The following is an 18,412-nucleotide window of genomic DNA, read 5'->3' as shown; positions in this document are numbered from 1 at the left end:
CCTCCGCTTTCCCATGAACGGCATCACTTTCAGTGAAGCCTGGATCAGCCTGTGATGGATCCACCGGGGAGACCGCAGGTGAGTATGGCAGATATTGAGATGATCATAGAGTCCATGCTCGTGTAATAGGGTGCAGGGTTGAGTATGTCACCACGGAACAGACAGACCAACTGTTGAGGGGGATTTATTAACAGGGACAATATTCTCCTCGCAGGGAGAGAACAGTAGAATATAAACTGAAAAGATAACGGTGCAAAATATGGGAGTCAAACAGTGTAATAGAATTAAGCAGGATTTCTTGAGAAAAAGAACACTTATCAGTCTGATGAGGACTTGCTTGAAGGGTTGTCGTCTCCAACGTAGGCGCCAAGGAACAGCGGCACTTGTCGTCCTTCTGTTATCCGTGAGCTGTGTAGTCTCTAGGAACCTGCAGCCTGGGGGTTTCGGGAGTTAATGTGATAGACAGAGGGGATGCTAGGAAAACGGGGTCCCCTCGGCTCTGAGTCTTTAGCTTTAACAGCACTGCCTATCCTGGGAGAACGATACTCAGTCTATTATTAAGTCTCTCACCAGGAATCACAGTCTCTGTACTGATACCGCGGGTACCAGGGGGTCACAGACTCTGCACGGGCCACTGTCTCTGCACTGGTGTCAAGGCGCCCTCTCCAGTCACAGCAGAGTCCGCTTTCATGTACTCACAAGATGCAGTCTTTCTGGGCAATCTCCCTGCATTTGTCCTCTGACCGGGAGCTTTCTCTCCTCCCCGGTGCGCAGCTGCATCCTGCCCTGACCGCTGCACACGCTGCTCTGCCACTTGCGCGCGCACCTTTCCCGCTCTCTGGTTGGCTTCCTTCCTGTCCCTGTCTTTTAGTCTGCCCCCCGGAGAACCTGTGGCACAGCTCAATGGTTCCAGGCACGGAGCAGAGAAGGTAACCGCCCCCGGACTCTTCTTGTGTTCCACCTCCTCACACTCGGGGACAACGGCTATAGTCAATTTTTTGCTCTTCCACTGTTTTCCTCTCCTTCTTTCAAGAGCCGTAACTTTTTTTCATTTTTCGGTCCATACAGATGCATGAGGCTTATTTATTGTGGGGTGAGTTGTCATTTTGGATGCCGCCATTCACGTTACCATAAAAATGGACTGAAAAAAGAAAAAAGGGGGAAATTACAAATGTGGTGCAATAGTGAAAACAATCCTCTGTTCCAGCAAAGTTTGGGGGATTTGTTCTTACTCCGCTCATTGTGCCATAAAATGACATGGAAACAGGATTCTCCAGGTCGGAGCCATTACGATACCAAACTTAATTTTTTTTCTTTGCCATTTTCTGAGATCAGTAACTTTCTTACTTTTCCGTTGATGGAGCTGAGGGATTTTCTTGAGTGGGGAGCTGACGGCTTTATTGATTCCTTTCTATGTTAGATTTAACATTTTTAGTTTTTAGACTTTTTTTTTTTTTTTCCCTTTACAGCGTTTACTGTTTGGTTTTATTAATTTTGTATTTTGATTGATCGGACTCTGACAGACGCAGCAATAGCAAATATGCTCATTTATTTTCTTCATTATTAACCCCTTAAAGGGAATCTGTCACCTAATTTTGCCGTTATAAACTGCGGCCACCGCCATCAGGGGCTTACAGGGCCTGTTGAGGGCAGAGCAAAGTACTGCAGTGCGCAGGCGCTGGGCCTCTCTGACCTTTCCCGGTGCCTGCGCACTGCAGTACTTTTTTCTGCCCTCAACAGTGCAGAGAATTACGCCTGCACAGGAGCTGCGGTGTGAAGACCAGAAGAGGACGTCATCGTGGGAGGCGCCGGACCTGGACAGGCTCTTGCGCACCCTGGCCTCCCATCACATGAACACAATGTCCCTTCTGCAGCCTACCTTCTGCTTCACCTTCTGCACCATCAGGGTTCCGTCAGGCAAGCTGAAGTTACGCTGCGTCCGTGGTTGTACAATAAGAGACAGAGTCTATTTCAAACTTATAACGCAGAACTTTACTCTTTGATTGTCGCAGCACATTCTTGTCAGTTACAACATCAGCATTAGGTTCCATACAGTCTCCCTACACTTTCTCCTACATCCTTCAGTACATTACGGGGTCGTATCAGCTCTTGCGATAACACAGCATCCTCCCTGTGCAAGCTCACTATGCCTGAGAGTTCCCTCGTCCGTTTCGCTCCGGAACGGAGGACGTCAGCCAGGGCCGGCTCCAGGTTTTCGAGGGCCCCGGGCGAAAGAGTCTCAGTGGGCCCCCCTTTAACACATACCCCGATTTATGATGCACAGATACGGCAGAGAAATGTATAGTACAATGCCAGATTTCACTTCTTACATGAGTGACAGCTATTGTAGATTCTGCAGTGTATATATACAGGAGGAAAGGTGCTGTGCAGTGTATATATACAGGAAGAAAGGTGTTGTGCAGTGTATATATACAGGAGAGGTGCTGTGCAGTGTATATATACAGGAGGAAAGGTGCTGTGCAGTGTATATATACAGGAGAGGTGTTTTTCTGTTTTGAGTTTTTCTATGAAACAAAGACTTTTCTACATAAACAACATTGTTTGGTTTTGCGGCCCTAACAGATCTGTGCTACAAAGTAACAGGCGGCTCGGGCATTAATGAGGGACCTGATGCTGAATCCTTTCCACAAACCCTAATGACCCAATTAGTGCCCTGTCATTAGAAGCTCATTAAACGCCTCCCTGTCCTGAGCAGTCATGTACAGTATGGGGGGATCCTGCAGCCCACCCCCTGACTGCTCCATACCATACACTGCCCTCTGTCGCTCTCACTATTATCCTGTGCATTTCTCCGTCATCGTTACCCCATGTTACACTTGTCACCCCCCACTACAGAGTAGCAGGGCAGCCAATGTCACCCCCTCCCGGACCCTAATGGCAGCAGGAAATGTCTGCTCCTCTATTGGGTTGGAACCTGATTTAATCAAGGAATAATGTGGATTTGTTGCTGGTGGCTGCAGGGGAAGGGTTAAGTGATGCCATGTCCTTGGTGGGAGCAGTGGCAGCTGCTGGGACCTGGACAGAGACAACCAATGTTGCTGTGACTGCACAGTGTGATGTGGAGGAGAGAAGCTGAGACTCCGGAGCAGAAATCACCCACATGCCAGCACTGGGCAGAGTCCCTCCAGTCACCAGCCTGGGGCCACGGGGCCCCAACGTACAGCCCACATGGCAGCAGCTCCCCTTCCTCCTGGCATCTGGTTAACCCCATTTATGCGGGTCGGATTGTTATCTTTAAGGTTCAGCAATAACCTTCATACAGATGGGAAGGGGTTAAGCTTCTTCCTACCCCACTGGTGCAGGTTTGGTGCAGCATGCATGTATTCTGGGTGAGCTGGGCGGCTACAGGCTGCACCCCACCAGCTGCTCCTCCAGACATCACCCACATTTTTAGGCAGCGGAGAAAGACAGCAGCAGACTGAGCCACAACTGCAACCACTGCTGGATACCATAACACTCACTCAGGCACTGGTAGGACGGAGCTCCTCCGGAATCTGCCTGATAAACTTCAGCACTGTCTGCAGCCACCCAGGGGGGAGAGCAGAGATCGTGCTCTCTCCGCCCACAAACAGTCGCACTGGCTGCCTTCTGTTAACCCCTATGTGTGCCTGCCTGGCTGCACTGACTGAGTGAGAAGATGCTTGTGTCAGAGCTGGCACATAGGGGTTAAGAGAACGCAGCCAGCAGTGACTTTGTGGGGGGAGAGAGCATGTTATCTCCTGCTCTGCTCTCCCAGCTGTATCTATGACAGCGTGAGTGGGCCCCCCCCCCTCTCCCCAGGGCCCTGGCATTTGCCAGCTGTGCCGGGTGCTGACGCCGGCCCTGACGTCAGCCCATGCGGTGATCTGCCACATGATGAGCGACCTGTGTCCCTGTACTGGTCAAGGACCACTTCGCAAGCTCCAGCCCCAAGCTGCGGTAACGCTGCTGCCTCAGCTGCACTTCTGTCCATTCGGACTCTGAATGGCTGGGCACCTTGTTTAACGTTGCGGAGCTGTCCTTCCAACACGGGCACTAGGTCCCTACTGCATACAGACAGGAATTTCTTTTAGTCTCTGCCTGATGAAGAGACCTGTGTAGTCTCAAAAGCTGCAATTTGTTACCATCTTCTCAGTTCGCCATTAAAAGGTATCAACCGCTGAGGACTCTCAATTCTACATATTTTACAAACAGGAAGACACTTTCCTCTTAACACAGGCAGCCCCTCCTACATAACTATGTATAATATTGTGCCCCATCTAGTGTCAGATTTAGGGAACTACACTTACCCTATCACTATTGACATATACATACAGCAACATGGAATATGTACGTATCTAACACATACAGGTCCTTCTCAAAAAATTAGCATATAGTGTTAAATTTCATTATTTACCATAATGTAATGATTACAATTAAACTTTCATATATTACATAGTAACATAGTAACATAGTTAGTAAGGCCGAAAAAAGACATTTGTCCATCCAGTTCAGCCTATATTCCATCATAATAAATCCCCAGATCTACGTCCTTCTACAGAACCTAATAATTGTATGATACATCTATATGATATTATAGATTCATTATCCACCAACTGAAATTTGTCGGGTCTTTTATTGTTTAAATACTGATGATTTTGGCATACAACTCCTGATAACCCAAAAAACCTGTCTCAATAAATTAGCATATCAAGAAAAGGTTCTCTAAACGACCTATTACCCTAATCTTCTGAATCAACTAATTAACTCTAAACACATGCAAAAGATACCTGAGGCTTTTATAAACTCCCTGCCTGGTTCATTACTCAAAACCCCCATCATGGGTAAGACTAGCGACCTGACAGATGTCAAGAAGGCCATCATTGACACCCTCAAGCAAGAGGGTAAGACCCAGAAAGAAATTTCTCAACAAATAGGCTGTTCCCAGAGTGCTGTATCAAGGCACCTCAATGGTAAGTCTGTTGGAAGGAAACAATGTGGCAGAAAACGCTGTACAACGAGAAGAGGAGACCGGACCCTGAGGAAGATTGTGGAGAAGGACCGATTCCAGACCTTGGGGAACCTGAGGAAGCAGTGGACTGAGTCTGGTGTGGAAACATCCAGAGCCACCGTGCACAGGCGTGTGCAGGAAATGGGCTACAGGTGCCACATTCCCCAGGTAAAGCCACTTTTGAACCATAAACAGCGGCAGAGGCGCCTGACCTGGGCTACAGAGAAGCAGCACTGGACTGTTGCTAAGTGGTCCCAAGTACTTTTTTCTGATGAAAGCAAATTTTGCATGTCATTCGGAAATCAAGGTGCCAGAGTCTGGAGGAAGACTGGGGAGAAGGAAATGCCAAAATGCCTGAAGTCCAGTGTCAAGTACCCACAGTCAGTGATGGTGTGGGGTGCCATGTCAGCTGCTGGTGTTGGTCCAGTGTTTCATCAAGGGCAGGGTCAATGCAGCTAGCTATCAGGAGATTTTGGAGCACTTCATGCTTCCATCGGCTGAAATGCTTTATGGAGATGAAGATTTCATTTTTCAGCACGACCTGGCACCTGCTCACAGTGCCAAAACCACTGGTAAATGGTTTACTGACCATGGTATTACTGTGCTCAATTGGCCTGCCAACTCTCCTGACCTGAACCCCATAGAGAATCTGTGGGATATTGTGAAGAGAAAGTTGAGAGACGCAAGACCCAACACTCTGGATGAGCTTAAGGCCGCTATTGAAGCATCCTGGGCCTCCATAACCTCTCAGCAGTGTCACAGGCTGATTGCCTCCATGCCACGCCGCATTGAAGCAGTCATTTCTGCCAAAGGATTCCCCACCAAGTATTGAGTGCATAACTGAACATTATTATTTGATGGTTTTTTTGTTTGTTATTAAAAAACACTTTTATTTGATTGGATGGGTGAAATATGCTAATTTATTGAGACAGGTTTTTTGGGTTATCAGGAGTTGTATGCCAAAATCATCAGTATTAAAACAATAAAAGACCTGACAAATTTCAGTTGGTGGATAATGAATCTATAATATATGAAAGTTTAATTGTAATCATTACATTATGGTAAATAATGAAATTTAACACTATATGCTAATTTTTTGAGAAGGACCTGTAGCAAAATACTATATACATAGCAGCATGACTTACTATACAACCTTTAACCCCTTAACCCCCAAGGTGGTTTGCACGTTAATGACGGGGCCAATTTTTACAAAATTTATTTGATATTACTTGCGTTTATTTGTGAAAAAATGGAAATTTGGCTAAAATTTAAAAAATTTCGCAATTTTCCAACTTTGAAATTTTATGCCCTTAAATCACAGAGATCTGTGACATAAAATAATTAATAAGTAACATTTCCCACATTTCTACTTTACATCAGCACAATTTTGGAACCAAAATTTTTTTTGTTAGGGAGTTATAAGGGTTAAAAGTTGACCAGCAATTTCTCATTTTTACAACACCATTTTTTTTTTTTAGGGACCACCTCACATTTGAAGTCATTTTGAGGGGTCAATATGATAGAAAATACCCAAGTGTGACACCATTCTAAAAACTGCACCCCTCCAGGTGCTCAAAACCACATTCAAGAAGTTTATTAACTCTTCAGGTGCTTCACAGGAATTTTTGGAATGTTTAAATAAAAATGAACATTTAACTTTTTTTCTTTCAAATCATTTTTATTATTTCTTTTGGAATTTAGTATTAACATGCGGAGATAGTCCTATAATCAGCTCTCAGGAGAATAAGGGTAAGGAGAGGGAGGGAGGTAAGGGAAATGGGACTGGGAAAGGGAAGTGCAACTTTGTGGACACGCTGTCCAGTCATAACAGAATTTGATAGTTATTAACAATTCTTAACAGATTAACATATAACATATATTATCCTCACGGGTATGCAGTAACCACCATCTTTCCTTTTAATGCGATAAGTTGGAGTCTACCTCAACCCACTTCTTCCATTTCCTATCATATTTCTTATAATAATTGTTTGCTATTGGGAAGTTTTCTTCATATGCTTTGTGTAGGTTAATTTGGTCTATTATTTCGGTAAAGGCCGGTAAGATCGGATTTTTCCAATGGAAAGCTATAATTTGTTTAACCACGAGACAGATCTGAATTATAATATATCTCACATTCGTGTCCGTGCTTTCCCAGTTCAAGGACAACAAGGCCATTGCAGGAGTGACTATAGTGTTATCTGTTAATAGTTTATTGATTAATTTTATGGCCCGTCTCCATAAGGGTGTCACCCGGGGGCAAGTCCAAAACACATGTAGCAAACTTCCGTGTTCTCCACATTCTCTCCAGCACAATGGAGATCCACCTGACGGTAGATGAGAGAGGCGGACCGGAGTATAGTACCATCTTGTAATGATTTTATAGTAGGCCTCTTTCAATGTCATGCAGATGTTTGATGCGTAAGTAGAGTGGATCGCATTTTCCCACTGTTCTGGAGTGAACGTTGTATTCAGGTCCCTTTCCCATTTTGTCATGTGAGATAACTTATTAAATTGTGTATCATTGTTAAACCACCGATATATTTGCTTGTTGTTCCAAAATAGATGATGTTTGTTTTTTTTTTCCATAATTTAATAATTCCTTCAGATATTTTTGGTTTGTTTGTGATGAAGTTTTGAACTTGGTCCTTCGGTGCCAAATAAGGGAAAAAGGCTGAGGAGGGAATTTTAAATTTTTGCTTTACAGAGCTAAAGCTGAGAAATGTAACCCCGTCGTGGATATCATTTAATTTTTGGATCCCATTGTCTCTCGATATGGGAGAGGGGTTAATATTTTGGATAAGCATGATGATCTCTATAGGGGTGTTGTGGAGAAGGATTTTCTTGTTGGATCCTCTCTTTCGTTTAGACAGTTTGTCCCAGGCGTATATAATGGGAGAAAAGATAGGGTGATGAGCGTAGGCATTACAAGGTCTGTTTAGAATATGCTCAAAAACCAATTCTTTAGGTGATTTATTATGGTTATGTGTAATTTCAAGATCAAGCCAGTTCGGAGGGTCTTCTTGCGTAAACCAGTACTGGCTTTGTTTTATTAAATTCGATAAATATCAAGCAGTTATGTTGGGTAGGCCTGTGCCCCCAAATTCCTTGCATTTATATAAAATGTTTGTGGGAATGCGGGCCCTTTTTTTTATTCCAAATAAACAGATTAATTGTGGATTGAATATTAGTCAGGTAGGAAGTGTTGACTTTTAGGGGGAGTGTTCTCAATATATAAGAAATTTTTGGGACGATAACATTTTTTATTGCCAATACTTTGCCCCACCATGAGAGATCTTTGCTGCCGAGGAAATTTAGGTCCTTGTTTATAGTCTCCAAGAGTTTGTCCAGATTTTTCTTCATTATTGTGTCTAAGTTTTTTGAGATGATTGTACCTAGGATAGTCTAAGTCTCCTTCTGACCAACTTAATGAAGCTATGTCCTCTATTTTCTTTGTTTCTGATTCCGTCAGGTAAAATGGCAATACTTTTTATTTATCTTCATTTATCTTGAAGAAGGTAATATTTGAAAAAAATTGAAGTTTTTTTTGTAGCTCAGAAATTGATTCATAGGGGTCCGTCAGGGTAAACAACAAGTCGTCGGCAAAAAGCACAATCTTGTAATGACGTGTTCACGTTTGTAAACCTTTTATGTTATTATTTTGCCTAATTTATTGCGCCAGTGGTTCCATTGATAAAATGAAAAGAAGCGGAGATAAGGGGCAACCTTGTCTTGTACCATTTGAAATATCAAATGGTGTAGAGGAATAATTGTTTGCATAAATTTTAGCTTTTGGCCTCGAATAGAGTGCCATGACGCTGTTGATATATTTTTCGTTACACCCAAATTTCCGTAAAACTGATGTTAAGTAAAGCCAGTTTAGTCGGTCAAAAGCCTTTTCGGCGTCTAGAGTTATAATTCCCGTTGGCACTTTAGAGGAATTAATCAATTTGATTGAGTTAATAACATTTAACTTTTTTTCACAAAAACATTACTTCAGATCCAATTTGTTTTATTTTACCAAGGGTAACAGGAGAAATTGGAAACCAATAGTTGTTGTACAATTTGTCCTGAGTACGCCGATACCCCATATGTTGGGGTAAACCACTGTTTGGGCGCACGGGAGAGCTCGGAAGGGAAGGAGCACTGTTTTACTTTATCAACGCAGAATTGGCTGGCATTGAGATCGGACGCCATGTCGCGTTTGGAGAGCCACTGTTATGCCTAAGCATTGAAACCCCTCACAAGTGACACCATTTTGGCAAGTAGACCCCCTAAGGAACTTATCTAGAGGTGTGGTGAGCGCTTTGACCCACCAAGGGCTTCACAGAAGTTTATAATGTAGAGCCGTAAAAATAAAAAATCATATTTTTTCACAAAAATGATCTTTTCGCCCCCAATTTTTAATTTTTCCAAGGGTAACAGAAGAAATTGGACCCCAAAAGTTTTTGTGCAATTTGTCCTGACTATGCCGATATCCCATATGTGGGGGTAAACCACTGTTTGGGCACACCGCAGAGCTTGGAAGGGAAGGAGCACTGTTTGACTTTTCAATGCAAAATTGACTGGAATTGAGATGGGACGTCATGTTGCATTTGGAGAACCCCTGATGTGCCTAAACATTGAAATCCCCCACAAGTGACACTATTTTGGAAAGATGACCCCCTAAGGAACTTGTCTAGATGTGTTGTGAAAACTTTGAACCTCCAAGTGTTTCACTACAGTTTATAATGCAGAGCCGTTAAAACAAAAAATCATTTTTTTTCCACAAAAATTATTTTTTAGCCCCCAGTTTTGTATTTTTCCAAGAGTAACAGGAGAAATTGGACCCCAAAAATTATTGTCCAATTTGTCCCGAGTACGCTGATACCCCATATGTGGGGGGAACCGCCGTTTTGGGTGCATGGCAGAGCTCAAAAGGGAAGGAGCGCTGTTTTACTTTTTCAACGCAGAATTGGCTGGCATTGAGATCGGACGCCATGTCGCGTTTGGAGAGCCCCTGATGTGCCTAAACAGTGGAAACCCCCAATTATAACTGAAACCCTAATCCAAACACACCCCTAACCCTAATTCCAACGGTAACCCTAACCACACCTCTAACCCTGACACACCCCTAACCCTAATCCCAACCCTATTCCCAACCGTAAATGTAATCTAAACCCTAACTGTTACTTTAGCCCCAACCCTAACTGTAGCCCCAACCCTAACCCTAGCCCTAACCCTAGCCCTAGCCCTAACCCTAGCCCTAACCCTAGCCCTAATCCTAGCCCTAACTCTAGCCCTAACCCTAACCCTAGCCCTAACCCTAGCCCTAACCCTAGCCCTAGCCCTAATCCTAACCCTAGCCCTAACCCTAGCCCTAATGGGAAAATGGAAATAAATACATTTTTTTTAATTTTTCCCTAACTAAGGGGGTGATGAAGGGGGGTTTGATTTACTTTTATAGCGGGTTTTTAGCAAGTTTTTATGATTGGCAGCTGTCACACGCTAAAAAGTTTTTGCGTCTCCACATTTTGAGAGCTATAATTTTTCCATATTTGAGTCCACAGACTCATGTGAGGTCTTGTTTTTTTGCGGGACGAGTTGACGTTTTTATTGGTAACATTCTCGGCATGTGACATTTTTTGATTGCTTTTTATTCTGATTTTTGTGAGGTAGAATGAACAAAAACCAGCTATTCATGAATTTCTTTTGGGGGAGGCGTTTATACCATTTTGCGTTTGATAAAATTGATAAAGAAGTTTTATTCTTCGGGTCAGTACGATTACAGCGATACCTCATTTATATCATTTTTTTAATGTTTTGGCGCTTTTATATGATAAAAACTATTTTATATAAAAAAAAAATTATTTTTGCATCACTATATTCTGAGGACTATAACTTTTTTTATTTTTTGCTGATGATGCCGTATGGCGGCTCGTTTTTTTGCGGGACAAGATGACGTTTTCAGCGGTACCATGGTTATTTATATCTGTCTTTTTGATCGCGTGTTATTCCACTTTTTGTTTTGCGGTATGATAATAAAGCGTTGTTTTTTGCTGGTTTTTTTTTTTTACGGTGTTCACTGAAGGGGTTAACTAGATGGACAGTTTTATAGGTCGGGTCGTTACGGACGATAGAGAAATAGATTTATTGGAACAATATTTTTTTTTTCTCCTTTATTTAGGTTTTTTTTTTACACATGTAAATATTATTTATTTTACTTTGTTTTCATTGCCCCAGGGTGGGACATCACATTATAGTGACAGATCGCTGATCTGACACTTTACAAAGCACTGTGTCATATCAGTGATCTAACAGTCACTGCAGGGAGGCTTCCCGTTACCTGCTCTGAGCAGGCGCTTGAAAGCCACCTCCCTGCAGGACCCGGAAGGCCCCCCACAGCCATTTTGGATATGAGGGTCTCAGGGAAGCACGCAGGGGGCCCAGGGCCGGATTTAAGAGGTGGGTGGCCTGGGGCCCATTTTGGAGGGAGGCCCATTTTTCAAGGTGCTGCAATATGTAATGCAAAACCACAAAATGAAACGAGCGCAATTTTATTTACAAAAATCATTTACGCAGAGTAATTCAGGTAAAATCATTAATTTTTTTTCAATCCAAGCACTTTCCTTGATTTTCGTGCTGCAAAATCATTAATAATGTCACTAAAATCCAAGTTGATGCTCATGATCACCAAATTTACAAGTTGTTCCTGCTTCATGGATGTCGTTAATCGGTTTTCAGCTAATTTGAGTTTTTAGAAGGAACGCTCACCACTGCAGTTGGTTACCATCAAAATTAGATATATCCTTAGAGCTATCTCAATATTTGGGAAAGTGTCCTGCACACCCTCTTCCATGACAAGCTTGTACATGGAAAGTTCAGTGCTGATATCTTTTGGCTCCTCGTCTGTAAATAAATTGGCAAATGTTACAAACTGACACAGTTCTTCGATAAATGTAATGTCCAAGTCATATGAATAAGACCTGACGAGTTTCTCTGCTGTGGCCCTAAAGGGACTCTGTCACCTGAATTTGGCGGGACCGGTTTTCGGTCATATGGGCGGAGTTTCGGGTGTTTGATTTACCCTTTCCTTACCCGCTGGCTGCATGCTGGACGCAATATTGGATTGAAGTTCATTCTATGTCCTCCGTAGTACACGCCTGCGCAAGGCAATCTTGCCTCCATGTATTGCTATGCAGCTGCACGCTCCGCTCTGGAGTGCCGGTGCCAGGGCCGCCATCAGGGCATTACAGCCATGACTGGCGTATGGGGCCTGGTGGGCAGAGGGGGCCCGCACTAGGCCCCGTCTCATCTGCTCACCGGGCCCCCCCTGCAGGCGCTGTGGCACACTATTGACGTGCGGGCCCGTGCCCGCACGTCAATAGTTAACAGCCGCCGCCAGCCAGTCGGATGCTGGCAGCTGACTTGAGCGGCCGCAGTGCGCAGTCGCACTTCGCCGGCGTCTGACGTCATTGTCAGCCGCCGGCGAGTGCTTCCTTCACCTGCGTGGAGGCACTGGACGGAGGGAGCTTCGCCCGTCGCAGGAGCTTGGCCAGGTAAGAACTCTTTTTTTTTTTTTTGAGAGCGGCGATCCGGGGTGGGGGGCCCGGGGCAGAGATGCTGGACACAGGGGCAGAATGCTGGACAAAGGGGCAGAAAGCTGGACACAGGGGCAGTATGCTGGACACACTGGGGCAGAGATGCTGGACACAGGGGCAGAAAGCTGGACAAAGGGGCAGAAAGCTGGACACAGGGGCATTATGCTGGACACATGGGCATTATGCTGGACACAGGGGCATTATGCTGGACACAGGGGCAGAGATGCTGAACACAGGGGCAGAGATGCTGGACACAGGGACAGAATGCTGGACTCAGGGGCAGAATGCTGGACACGCTGGGGCAGAGATGCTGGACACAGGGACAGAATGCTGGACAAAGGGGCAGAAAGCTGGGCACAGGGGCATTATGCTGGACACAGGGGCAGAGATGCTGGACACGGGCAGAGATGCTGGACACAGGGGCAGAATGCTGGACACGGGCACAATGCTGGACACAGGGGCAGAGATGCTGGACACGGGCAGAATGCTGGACACAGGGGCATTATGCTGGACACGGGCAGAGATGCTGGACACAGGGGCAGAATGCTGGACACAGGGGCAGACATGCTGGACACAGGGGCAGAATGCTGGACACAGGGGCATTATGCTGGACACAGGGGCAGAATGCTGGACACAGGGGCATTATGCTGGACACAGGAGCAATATGCTGGACACAGGGGCAGTATAGTATGCTGGACACAGGGGCAGTATGCTGGACACGGGCACAATGCTGGACACAGGGGCAGAGATGCTGAACACAGGGGCAGAATGCTGGACACAGGGGCATTATGCTGGACACAGGGGCAGTATAGTATGCTGGACACAGGGGCAGTATGCTGGACACAGGGGCAGAATGCTGGACACGCTGGGGCAGAATGCTGGACACGCTGGGGAAGAATGCTGGACACAGGGGCAGAATGCTGGACACAGGGGCAGAATGCTGGACACAGGGGCAGAATGCTGGACACGGGCAGAATGCTGGACACGGGGCAGGATGAACGACATGGGGGCATGATTGGAGACAGATGGGGCAGGATTGGAGACAGATGGGGCAGAATGGAGACACAGGAGGCATGATTGGAGACAAGTGGCAGGATTGCAGACATGGGGGCATGATTGGAGACACAGGGGGCAGAATTGGAGACAGATCATGCAGGATCATGGGGCAGGATGGATACGATGGAGACTGATGGGGCAGGATGGAGAGATTATATGGGGCAGGATGGATACTCATGAGGGCAGAATGGGAGAACATATGGCTGACGCCAGGAATGAGACACACGGTGGCCAGGATGGGGAATATTATTACCATAGGGACTAATTTAGGGATATTATTACTCCAGTGATGTATTTAATTTATTTTTTGAGGACACTGTTTTAAATTAGGGGGCGGTCCTGTTACTGTGCAGAGTGATACTATGTCGCCTCTTTTTCTTCATGTGGTGTAATGTAGAAGTTGGGAAAAATTAAGTAATGTGTTCTGCAAGCGGAGCTCGAGATAACTGTTATTTCCTGCAGAGACGAGTCCTGGCTGGATGAAGTGATGGCGGTCTGTGCTGGATGAAAGATGAAGGATTTCACCTAGAGACTGGTGAGTCAGTGTTACCTGTACACTGACACTAAACACTGTATACTATATACAGAGCTCCTGTATATAATGTCACCAGTGATCACTGTATTATCTGTACACAGACACTGCTTACTAAGTACAGATCTCCTGTGAATACTGGCACTTATGGTGATAGTATGGTGCTATTTTTTTTTTATTACTGATCAGAATTGTAGTATTCAGTCACTATGTGGTGGTAATATGTCATCTGGTCATGGTGCGGTGGTATTTGTTCCTTGTATGTGATATTATTGGTCATTTTAAAAATTGAAAAATAAATAAATCTTTATTTTTATATAGCCCTAACATATTCCGCAACGCTTTACAGTTTTGCACACATCATCATAAATAAAAATATACCTAAATTGTATTGCATATCTTAACAAATATTTAATAGGTTACAGTAGAGTAGGGCCCGGCCAAAAGTGTCTACCGTGTTATGGTGGCGGCTTAAAACATCTTTTGGCCAAAACAAAAGCTGCCGGCTATATGTGTGATCTGGTGATGGGAACTGTCAATGTGCGATAGGTGAGAAGTGGAGATTTTCCAAGAGAGAGTGGTGGGACTGTGGACAGATCGAGGGGTGGAGCCTGGAGGCGGGGCTGGGGTGGAGCCTGGAGGCGGGGCTGGGATGGAGCCTGGGTGGAGTCTCATGGGGGCCCTGAAAATTTTGCCAGTATGGGGCCCCGAAATTTCTAGTGGCAGCCCTGGCCGGTGCCAGAGCTTGGTTTTCACATGCGAGACTCGCATGTATTTCTCGCAAGTGAAAAGGAGCCCTTAGAATGAGGGATTAGGAGTTTTAGGCCGGGGTCACACTGGCGTATTACATCGGATGCGAGATCATCGGATGCGATATGCTAATAACACTCGCAGCAGAGCAGGAGCCGAGTGTCATGCGTCTGTGCTCAGATTCTCTCGCACAGGGAGGATCGGAGCAGAGCTGCGGAGGAGGCGGAGAAATGAATTTCTCCATCTCCTCCATTGCTGGGGTCCGCTTATAACGCACAGCACTCGGATGATATCAGAGTGGTGTGCGCTGTCTCACTCGCACCCATAGGCTTATATGGGTGCGAGTGAGCCGAGAGTTTTCCTCGGTCCAAGACAATCACAGCATGCTGACCGAGGAAAACGGCCGACAAATAGTCGGCTGCTGGGAGCGGCCCCATATGGTAACATTGGTCTGAGTGCAATGCGATTTTTTATCGCATTGCACTCGGCCGTTTAAAATGCCAGTGTGACGCCGGCCTTAGGTAAAACCCAGTCAGCGACATTTTCCTGCTTGCTGACAGTCTCCAGCTAAGAAAACTATTTTGCATTGAGATTGAACATTAATATATTCGCCCTCTCTGATCGAGATGACAGAGCGCTCCCCAATATTAATCAGCCACGATCCCGGGGGCCACTGATGGGACACGTCCTGTCCTGTATTCATCATATGTCGTGCACCCGCCATCAGTGTCACATCCTCACAGACTGCGGAGGAAGAGGCTGAGGAATAAGGAAACGACTACTAGAGTGACTGCTGATTATCAGCAGTTCCTCCATCAGTCAGCAGTAAGGAGGATGACGGGCAGCACTGGAGACCAGGAGTCTGTGCATTAAATACACATTAATACTGACAAAGCAAGTGTAGAGTGCTGCGCTACTCTCCCCTGTGCTCACATACTGCGCTGTTATCTCCCCTGTGCTCACATACTATGCTGTTATCTCCCCTGTGCTCACATACTGCGCTGTTATCTCCCCTGTGCTCACATACTGCGCTGTTATCTCCCCTGTGCTCACATACTGCACTGTTATCTTCCCTGTGCTCACATACTGCGCTGTTATCTCCCCTGTGCTCACATACTGCGCTGTTATCTCCCCTGTGCTCACATACTGCGCTGTTATCTCCCCTGTGCTCACATACTGCACTGTTATCTTCCCTGTGCTCACGTACTGCGCTGTTATCTCCCCTGTGCTCACATACTGCGCTGTTATCTCCCCTGTGCTCACATACTGCGCTGTTATCTCCCCTGTGCTCACATACTGCGCTGTTATCTTCCCTGTGCTCACATACTGCGCTGTTATCTCCCCTGTGCTCACATACTGCGCTGTTATCTTCCCTGTGCTCACATACTATGCTGTTATCTCCCCTGTGCTCACATACTATGCTGTTATCTCCCCTGTGCTCACATACTGCACTGTTATCTTCCCTGTGCTCACATACTGCACTGTTATCTCCCCTGTGCTCACATACTATGCTGTTATCTCCCCTGTGCTCACATACTGCGCTGTTATCTCCCCTGTGCTCACATACTGCGCTGTTATCTCCCCTGTGCTCACATACTGCACTGTTATCTCCCCTGTGCTCACATACTGCGCTGTTATCTCCCCTGTGCTCACATACTGCGCTGTTATCTTCCCTGTGCTCACATACTGCGCTGTTATCTCCCCTGTGCTCACATACTGCGCTGTTATCTTCCCTGTGCTCACATACTATGCTGTTATCTCCCCTGTGCTCACATACTATGCTGTTATCTCCCCTGTGCTCACATACTGCACTGTTATCTTCCCTGTGCTCACATACTGCGCTGTTATCTCCCCTGTGCTCACATACTGCGCTGTTATCTTCCCTGTGCTCACATACTGCACTGTTATCTCCCCTGTGCTCACATACTGCGCTGTTATCTCCCCTGTGCTCACATACTGCGCTGTTATCTCCCCTGTGCTCACATACTATGCTGTTATCTCCCCTGTGCTCACATACTGCGCTGTTATCTCCCCTGTGCTCACATACTGCGCTGTTATCTCCCCTGTGCTCACGTACTGCGCTGTTATCTCCCCTGTGCTCACGTACTGCGCTGTTATCTCCCCTGTGCTCACGTACTGCGCTGTTATCTCCCCTGTGCTCACATACTGCGCTGTTATCAACCCTGTGCTCACATACTGCACTGTTATCTCCCCTGTGCTCACATACTGCGCTGTTATCTCCCCTGTGCTCACATACTGCGCTGTTATCTCCCCTGTGCTCACGTACTGCGCTGTTATCTCCCCTGTGCTCACATACTGCGCTGTTATCTCCCCTGTGCTCACATACTGCGCTGTTATCTTCCCTGTGCTCACATACTGCGCTGTTCTCCCCCGCACTCACATACTGCGCTGTTATCTTCCCTGTGCTCACATACTGCGCTGTTATCTCCCCTGTGCTCACATACTGCACTGTTATCTTCCCTGTGCTCACATACTGCACTGTTATCTCCCCTGTGCTCACATACTGCACTGTTATCTTCCCTGTGCTCACATACTGCGCTGTTATCTTCCCTGTGCTCACATACTGCGCTGTTATCTCCCCTGTGCTCACATACTGCACTGTTATCTTCCCTGTGCTCACGTACTGCGCTGTTATCTTCCCTGTGCTCACGTACTGCGCTGTTATCTTCCCTGTGCTCACGTACTGCGCTGTTATCTTCCCTGTGCTCACATACTGCACTGTTATCTTCCCTGTGCTCACATACTGCACTGCTCTCTCCCCTGTGCTCACATACTGTACTGCTCTCTCCTGTACTCACATACTGCACTGCTCTCTCTCCTGTGTTCATATACTGCGCTGCTCTCACCCCCACGCTCACATACTGCGCTGGTCTCTCCGCGCTCACATACTGCACTGCTCTCCCCCATGCTCACATACTGCGCTGCTCTCTCCTGTGCTCACATACTGCACTGCTCTCCCCCATGCTCACATACTGCGCTGCTCTCCCCCGCGCTCACATACTGCACTGCTCTCCCCCGCACTCACATACTGCACTGCTCTCTCCCCCACGCTCACATACTGCGCTGCTCTCCCCCGCGCTCACATACTGCACTGCTCTCCCCCGCACTCACATACTGCGCTGCTCTCCCCCGCACTCACATACTGTACTGCTCTCTCCTGTACTCACATACTGCACTGCTCTCTCTCCTGTGTTCATATACTGCGCTGCTCTCACCCCCACGCTCACATACTGCGCTGGTCTCTCCGCGCTCACATACTGCACTGCTCTCCCCCATGCTCACATACTGCGCTGCTCTCTCCTGTGCTCACATACTGCACTGCTCTCCCCCATGCTCACATACTGCGCTGCTCTCCCCCGCGCTCACATACTGCACTGCTCTCCCCCGCACTCACATACTGCACTGCTCTCTCCCCCACGCTCACATACTGCGCTGCTCTCCCCCGCGCTCACATACTGCACTGCTCTCCCCCGCACTCACATACTG

Source organism: Ranitomeya imitator, chromosome 3 (genome assembly GCF_032444005.1).
Source record: "Ranitomeya imitator isolate aRanImi1 chromosome 3, aRanImi1.pri, whole genome shotgun sequence".
NCBI classification, from domain to species: Eukaryota; Metazoa; Chordata; class Amphibia; order Anura; family Dendrobatidae; genus Ranitomeya; species Ranitomeya imitator.
Note: the sequence above shows the minus strand (reverse complement) of the source record.